Here is a 9,475-nt window from a genome sequence, read left to right on the forward strand (position 1 = left end):
CAACATCCGTCCTACCAATCGCCGCTCAACCTGCACATTAAGAAAACAACATGCAGGGCTGAGTACTTATTGCACTCAGTGGACACACGCCAAAAACAAAGTTTGTCATGCCATAACAGTGTAACATGGGGTTTGCGGTAATGAAAAAAACCCAAGTACACCCAAAATATATTTCAGAAAATTCGACTGCGCAGTCATTTTCAGATATTGCCACCCTTATTCCCACTATCATACACTATCTGATCCAACCATGACAAGGGGGTGGCCACACCCCAGGTCAACTAGACCGGCCAACTTGCTCTCAGATGGCTCCCGGTCTCGTACACTAGCCTGAGGGTTCGCAGCCCAACAGACCCGAATTCGATTAAACATATGTGGTAAACCACTTCAGATAGGTTTCAAAACAAAACAATTGGCAAGACAAACAGTTCACCTCCATAAACATTTCCGGAACAAAGTCCGTATTTAAAGATAACCCACATAAAAGTAGGGTAGAAAAGCCCACCTCGATTGCTTAGCTTTTAAAACAGTTCCCTTCAACCACACTTTCCTCGAAAAAGATCACCCTTTTGAAAGATAAATAAATCATGATTAGAGTCAGGGTAGACGATGTTTAAACGACAATGCATGATTCCTACGTGGACGACTTCAACATCTAGCACGTTACACGTACATACACTTAACAACATATTACAAAACAAAACACACAAAGTCACACGTTCGAAACACACCCCGCACGCAAACGACGTACCCAAACGCGCACACGACACACGAACACAGCACTCCAAGTCCTGGCATACCCTTACTGTGCAAACGGCTCACTTGGCTCGGAAAGGTTCGGAAAAAACTCAGAAAAAGGATCGGCGTCTCGACATGGCTCGGTGTCTCGGCCGCCTGGCTCGGCACGTCGGTCGCGCTCGGCACCTCGGCCGCCTGCTCGGCACCTCGGCCGCCTGGCTCGGCATCTCGGCCGCTGGCTCGGCACCTTGGCCGCCTGCTCGGCACCTCGGCCGCTGGCTCGGCACCTCGGCCGCTGCTCGGCACCTCGACCGCCGGCTCGGCACTCGGCCGCTGGCTCGGCACCTCGGCCGCCTGCTCGGCACTCGGCCGCCTGGCTCGGCATCTCGGCCGCTGGCTCGGCACCTCGCCGCCTGCTCGGCACCTCGGCCGCCTGGCTCGGCATCTCGGCCGCTGGCTCGGCACCTCGGCCGCCTGCTCGGCACCTCGGACCGCCGGCTCGGCACCTCGGCCGCTGGCTCGGCACCTCGGCCGCCTGCTCGGCCAGTGCACACTCCCCTTCCTCCAACTTCCGATTCTCAAACCCTATACAACATTCACACCACACATTCTACGTCCCAAAACACACCCAGACACCTGGGATCATCCCTTCAAAAACTCCCACAACACTGCCCTAGGCCGGACCCTAAAACTCTCGGCCAACCCACGCGAAACCCTCGAACCAAACACTGATTTTCCCGAGCCATCTCTTGGCCAAACACACCCACATTCATCACAAAAACATATCACTCAGAATCACGCCACTTGCACATGAAAACATCTCCCAAAAACATACAACTCGCGAAACTGCGCAGTTTACTTGCAAAAATCATAATAAATTCATACGACATCCAAAGAGGCTGAAATTTACACACCACACAAAAGACACATTAACCTTTACACAGTTCAAATTCGTACCCAACGGAGATCGTTTGCTTAGTTAAAAAGGGGTCGGAACCACTGCCAGTTACTATCAAAAACATGCTCAACCATATCACATAGCCACAAACCCTATTCAGCATCTAAAACAACCAAAACGTCCTATATGCATGAGTTTCGAATTAAACAAGGGTTAGGGGTTACCTTCCCCGGATGGTTCAAACGAAACGCAAAAGCTTTACTTCCTTTTCCGACTCCGATTCACGACGAAGGAGGGTATCACCTTGAGGAATCCAAGAAGGTGATAAGAGGGAGTGAAAGGAAGAAGATAAAAACCGAGAGGGAGAAGGAGGGAGACTTACCAGTGAGAGAGAGCAACTTTGCGAGAGAGAGAGGGAGAGATTGAGAGAGTGACCGAAAAGAGAAAGAAAAAAGGAAAGGGAAGAAAAGGATCGGTTATGTGAGGGTGGAGGAAGTTGAGAACATCATGGGGTGATGGGGAAGGGATTTCGAAAATGGGGAGGGAGAGAGAGGTTTAAATCGATTAATTAGAATTTTAAATCATAGCTGAATTAATAAAACCAAATTTTAATTTGTCTAGGTAGAAAATCCCATATCCACAACAAAATTATAAATCAAATAATATTTCCACACCATATATTAAACACAAAATCATAAAATTTCATCCTTAAATAAAAGAATAAAATTTCACAAATTTTCGGATATTACATTCCTCCCACCTTAACAAAATTTCGTCTCGAAATTTGTTAGATTCAAACAGCTCTGGAAAATTCTCTCTCATCTTAACTTCTGATTCCCATGTTGCTTCTTCGGTTCCATGATTCCTCCACCGTACTTTCACCGAAGCAAAGACTTATTCCTCAATTCTTGCACTCTTCGATCCAAAATGGCCTCGGGCTTCTCTTCATAGCTTAGATCAGGATTTAGGACCATCATCTCTTCTTGGTGAACTATGTGTGTGGGGTCAAACACGTACTTCCTCAATTGTGACACATGGAAGACGTTGTGCACATTTCCAAAGCTTGGTGGTAGGGCCAACCTGTATGCTACCACGCCGACTCTATCCAAAATCTCGTATGGACCAATAAATCGGGGTCTCAGCTTTCCCTTCACTCCAAAACGAGTTATTCCCTTAGAAGGGGAAACTTTCAGAAAGACCTTTTCCCCGACCTCGAACTGTAACTCGGTCCTTCGAACATCCGCATAAGATTTCTGTCGATCTTGTGCCTCCTTGATCCTCCCACGGATTTGTCGGACAATCTCTATCATCTCTTCTACAGAGTCTGGTCCGAGAATTCTTCTCTCACCCACTTCATCCCAATAAAGTGGCGACCTACACTTCTTTCCATACAAGGCCTCTATGGGGCCATCTTGGATAGTCGCCTGGTAACTATTATTGTAAGCGAACTCTACCAAGGGCAATACTTCTTCCCAACCTACGCCTCGATCCAGCACCACGGCTCGTAGCATGTCCTCCAATGCTTGTAATCGTTCTCTCCGACTGCCCGTCGGTTTGCGGGTGGAATGCCGTACTGAAATTCAACTTAGGCCCAAACTCGCGCTGCAGGCTTGCCAAATCTAGAAGTGAATTTAGCATCACGATCAGGTTGTGAATTGTCGATGGAACTCCATGCAGCGTATAATTTCCCGTACATATACCTTAGCCAACTGATCGGATCCATAAGTGGCACGAACCGGCACAAAATGGGCAGATTTGGTGAGGCCATCTATAATCACCCAAATCACCGTGTTCCCTCGCTGGGATTTTGGCAGTCCTACCACAAAGTCCATTGCAATATGTTCCCACTTCCATTCCGGAATCTCGAGGGGTTGCAATTTCCCATAGGGCCGTTGGTGTAGAGCGCCTTACTTGTTGACATGCTAGGCATCTCTCCACAAATGCCGCAACATGCTTTTTCATACCGTTCCACCAAAACTGTCTTTTCAAGTCTTGATACATTTTGGTGCTCCCTGGATGAGCAGCGTATGGGGTTTCATGTGCTTCTCTCATGATTTCCATCCTCAGGCCTTCATCCTTAGGCACACACAACCTTCCCTTGTAGTGAGACCATTATCCGCTGCCTCACGAAATTTCTGAGTTCACCCGTCCTCACTCTGAGCGAATCTTTTTCTAGTAACGTATCTCGCCGTTGAGCTTCTACAATTCTGGCTCTTAAGTCGGGTTCCATCACCAACGTGGCTACTATCCCTTCCACAGTCTCGGGCATTCTCACCACTTCCAAGCGCATCTTACTGAACTCTTGGATTATACTCTTCCTCGATAGTAAGAAAGGTGGCCAGCTGAGATTGAGACTTCCTACTAAGAGCATCGGCCACTACGTTTGCTTTTCCCGGATGGTAATTTATACCACAATCGTAGTCCTTTACCAACTCGAGCCACCTACGTTGGCGCATATATTCAACTCCTTTTGCTCAAAGAAGTACTTTAGACTCTTATGGTCCGTGTATATCTCACAACGGACTCCATAAAGATGATGTCTCCAGATCTTCAAAGCATGTACCACGGCTGCCAGTTCCAGGTCATGTGTCGGATAGTTCAGCTCATGGGGCTTCAATTGTCTCGATGCATATGCAATCACTTTTCCCTTCTGCATAAGCACACCTCCAAGTCCCACCTTCGACGCATCCGTATACACTGCATAGTCCAGTCTCTGGCTCTGGCACGGCTAGGATTGGTGCGGGTGGTCAATTTCTCCTTCAACAACTGAAGCTCGCCTCACATTCTGGTGTCCATATCATCTTGACTCCCTTTTTCAGTTGTTGCGTCATTGGCCTTGCTATCTTCGAGAATCCCTCGATGAATCTTCGATAATAGCCCGCCAGTCCTAAAAAGCTTCGGATTTCATTTTGTGTAGAAGGTGGCTTCCATTCCTGCACTGCTTCCACCTTGGCCGGGTCTACACGAATTCCATCTGAGGTTACTACATGTCCAAGAAAGTTCACTTCCTTGAGCCAAAACTCGCATTTACTGAACTTGGCATATAGTTTCTCGTCCCTTAGAGTTGCTAAGACGGTTCTCAAGTGCTCTTTGTGCTCCTCTTCGTTCTTTGAGTAAACGAGCACGTCATCGATGAAAACCAGGACAAACCGATCCAGAAATGGATGGAACACGCGGTTCATAAGGTCCATGAACACTGCCGGGGCGTTCGTCAGTCCAAAAGGCATTACAACGAACTCATAATGACCATATCTTGTTCGAAAAGCTGTCTTGGGTACATCTTCTCGCCGAACCCTCAGCTGATGGTACCCAGACCTCAAATCCATCTTAGAGAAGACTCCTGCCCCTCGAAGTTGGTCAAACAAGTCGTCTATCCTTGGTAGTGGATACTTGTTCTTTAGCGTTAGTTTGTTTAGCTCCCGGTAGTCGATGCACATCCTCATCGTTCCATCCTTCTTCTTTACAAACAACACTGGTGCTCCCCATGGTGACACGCTAGGTCTAATGAATCCCAATTCCAGTAGCTCTTGCAGTTGCACCTTAAGCTCATCCAACTCTTTGGCGCCATTCTATAAGGTGCTTTGGATATTGGTGCCGATCCGGGCTCCAGATCGATCGTGAATTCTACCTGCCTGTCGGGTGGGGGTCCCGGCAATGCATCGGGGAAGACATCGGGATATTCACTCACTATCGCCACATCTTCTATCTTCCTGACTTTCTTCTCCTCCCCATTCAAATAAACGAGGTACGCTGGACATCCCTTCCTCATCATTGTAGTGGCTTGCAGCGCAGAGATAATGGACTTGCGTCGGCTCATTGGGACTCCGTGAAACTTCATCGGCTCTTTTCCGGGGGTTTCAAACGAAATTTCCCTTTCTCTACAATGAAGGGTAACGTGGTTCTCCGCTAACCAATCCATACCCAAGATTATGTCTACGCTACCCATTGTCATTACTTGCAAATTATAAGCCACTAAACTGAGTTCACCTATTCCAAAGTTCACACATCCACAAGATCGGGATATATCTATAGCCCCGCCTACCGGTGAGGTCACACTCATAGTGGGTTCGGTCTAACAGTAGGTAATTCCAAAGTATCCACACAAGACGTTGATATAAAGGAATGCGACGCACCCGTATCAACAAGACAACTATAGGCATATTTAGAAGTGTGCCCATACCTGCCAAGTTTCCTTGCCCAAAGGTTTCTTTCCCGTTTGCCGGCTGCTTCCCCTTCAAGGCGTAGGCCCTTGCTTGCGACGGCAATCCTTGGCGGCGTTGTTGCGGTTGAGGTGCAGGTAGTGCCTGGGATGGTGGACGGAAGCCTAGCTGGTTTTGCCTCATTCCCATTCCCATGTTCTTACTCGGGCAACTTCGGAGGTAATGGCCACTTCCACCACAGTTGAAGCACCTGGGGTCTCGACACTCCCCCGGTGTGGTACTTGAAGCATCTCCCACATTGAGGGTTCCTCGGTGGAAAGTTTGCCCTCGGTTGGAAAGTATTCTGTCTCCCGCCATTGTAAGGTGGGTTCCTCATGTGTTGTGGCCTCTTACCACCATACTGAGCCTGGTCACCATCCCACCTCCTCTTCTCTTGGTGGCCCGGCTGAGCTTGTAGAGGTGTCGCGTTTGTTGTTGCCACAACTCTTGGCTTAGGGAGTGCATCTTCCACGTCCAGTGCACAAGTCAAGATCTCCGAGTAGGAGAGTTCTCCTCGACAGGCCAATGCGGCCTTTATCTCATCTCTGAGCCCGGCCCGGAACTTCACCGCCCATTTCTCATCGGTGTCCATCAACTCGGGCGCATATCGTGCCATCTGCGCGAGGGCTCGGTCATACTCGGTTACAGTCATTCGGCCTTGGCTTAGTGTGTGGAACTCTACCACCTTGGCCCGTCTGTACGTCTTTGGAACATACTTGTTATCGATCTCTACTTTAAACTCCTCCCATGTTAGCGCCTCCAGGCGGGCAGGATTCATAGTTCTTTGCCGAGTCTCCCACCAGTAATCGGCAGCACCTGACAGTTGAAAGGTAGCACCAGCAATGCGCTCCCTATCTGTGCACTCCATGACCCTGAAGATACGCTCGAGGCCGCGTATCCACTCTTCCGCTTTGGATGGGTCTCCTTGTCCGTCAAATTTTGGGGGATTCTGCCTTGAGAACGTAACTATGAATCTTTCTTGTTGAGGCGGGGGTGGAGGTGGTGGTGGCGGTGGTGGTGGAGGTGGTGCCTCCACGTGGGGTCCTTGTCGTGGTTGGCGTGCACGTCTTGGCGGCATTCTGATTCAATATCCAAAAAGTGTTACTACAATTCTCATCCAAAATTACCACTTTCTCCAAATTTTCTTATAAAACCTTCATGTAGTATAAGATGCAACACATAGGATATAAATCAAAATCAAAATTCTCATTAAAAGAAAGAAGGCCAACATTGTTCCCAAGAGTAGATCGTACTGAAAGCAAAAACTGAAAAGACAACGAACTATTCTAATTCTAGACTACGACTCTATCATCCTCATCCATAGGCCCTTCCTCCGGGTCTTCGTCGTCGTCCTCCTCGGAGTTCCCTGGCAGAGCCTCCTCATAAACATCTTCATACCCTTGTTCACCCTCGTACATGCTCACATACTTGTCCTGATACACGACCCTCTCTTCCACCTCCGGTGGGGGCTGCTCCTCTCGAGAGTCCACCAGTGCACAAAACACGGCTTTCCGAAAGCCAGCCATGTCACCCACCATGTCGTCGGTAGCGGGCTCATGCCACGTGTACCTCCTCGCCGTTCTTTCGGCCCACTCCTTCCAGCTATCGGGAAGCAGATCTATTAGCTTCTCAATGCCGTCATGCTCTGTCACTCCGAACTCCTGAGCTGCCCTCCAGAGGGTGTCGAAGTGTGCCACGAACTCGATCAACGGTACGTGATCCTTCTTCCGGTACACTCTATAATCCCTGAGCACCCTCTGTGCCCTAAGTCTATCGCGATCACTCCGTCGCGGGGTTCGGAACATACGCGTCATCTATAGAAAAACAGAAACAACCGCCTCGCGTATAAAAACAGAGTGCATAACCGAAGAAGAGCGAGAGAGAGTGTGTATGCACGTATCGTTGTTCTAACCCAAACCCGCTGGTGTTCAAAGGCCAAAAGCTCTTATCTATCATAGGTCCAAGAAGCACTAGTGAAATTCTATCACGTCTAAGTTCAAACATTCAAAAGGCCAACACATACTCACATAAAAGCTCACATCAACATTCACGTCATCATATCATCACACATCAGCCACATGCTTTCATATAAGTTCATCATACATCAACAGTTCATAACACCATAACAGTTCATAACTCAAATAATTTCCAACTTTTCCACATCACGTTGTACCCTTCCACATGTCTCAACATTTACTTAAACTTTCTAAAAATCATTTTCTCCAAAACAACCCACACACAAAACCATTCCACACTTTCTCAAAAAAACTCAACTCTTTACATCCACGTTCCAACGAAACCCAAATTCACAATTCCCTCCACTTACATATACATTCCAAAAATTCAAAATTTTCATTACCTCATTTCAGGTTGAGTGCGATGAGTCGGATGTTGAGCCAATGACACTTTTGAAAACTTACTCCAGTCAGAAAAAAGAAATTTTTTTTTTTGGTCCAGAGCAGAAAGAGAAAACCTAGGCTCTGATACCACTCTGTCACGCCCGCATTTCCTAAGGATAGGAAGTACGGTGGACCGCGACTAGGGGAGGAGTAAAGAAGCGGGGAAGAAAGGGGAAAAACAAGAATATTTGACCCAAAGACATTTAATAAAAGGAAATTCATTTTAAAACAAGGTACTGTAGCGACATTTCAAAAGTTTAAGTAACCAGAGTTTAAAAGAAAACATTGTTTCGGATTACAAGCAGCGGAAAAAGATCAAGAGACAGATAATGCCGGGTATGACGACACGACATTATCCAAAACAAAGTGAAACGCATTTTGACTTTAACTGCTCAACATCCGTCCTCCCCATCGCCGCTCAACCTGCACATTAAGAAAACAACATGCAGTGCTGAGTACTTATTGCACTCAGTGGACACACGCCAAAAACATAGTTTGTCATGCCACATCAGTGTAACCTTGGGGTTTTAAGTGTAAGAAAGTAACCCAAGTACACCAAATATATTTCATAAATTCGACTGCGCAGTCATTTTCAGATATTGCCACCCTTATTCCCTCTATCATACACTATCTGATCCAACCATGACAAGGGGCGTGGCCACACCCCAGGTCAACTAGACCGGCCAACTTGCTCTCAGATGGCTCCCGGTCTCGTGTACACTAGCCTGAGGGTTCGCAGCCCAACAGACCCGAATTCGATTAAACATATGTGGTAAACCACTTCAGATAGGTTTCAAAACAAAACAATTGGCAAGACAAACAGTTCACCTCCATAAACATTTCCGGAACAAAGTCCGTATTTAAAGATAACCCACATAAAAGTAGGGTAGAAAAGCCCACCTCGATTGCTTAGCTTTTAAAACAGTTCCCTTCAACCACACTTTCCTCGAAAAAGATCACCCTTTTGAAAGATAAATAATATCATGATTAGAGTCAGAAGAGACGAGACTTTAAACGACAATGCATGATTCCTACGTGGACGACTTCAACATCTAGCACGTTACACGTACATACACTTAACAACATATTACAAAACAAACACACAAAGTCACACGTTCGAAACACACCCCGCACGCAAACGACGTACCCAAAACGCGCACACGACACACGAACACAGCACTCCAAGTCCTGGCATACCCTTACTGTGCAAACGGCTCACTTGGCTCGGAAAAGGTTCGGAA

This window comes from Salvia splendens, chromosome 14, assembly GCF_004379255.2.
Source record: "Salvia splendens isolate huo1 chromosome 14, SspV2, whole genome shotgun sequence".
In the NCBI taxonomy this organism is placed as follows: Eukaryota; Viridiplantae; Streptophyta; class Magnoliopsida; order Lamiales; family Lamiaceae; genus Salvia; species Salvia splendens.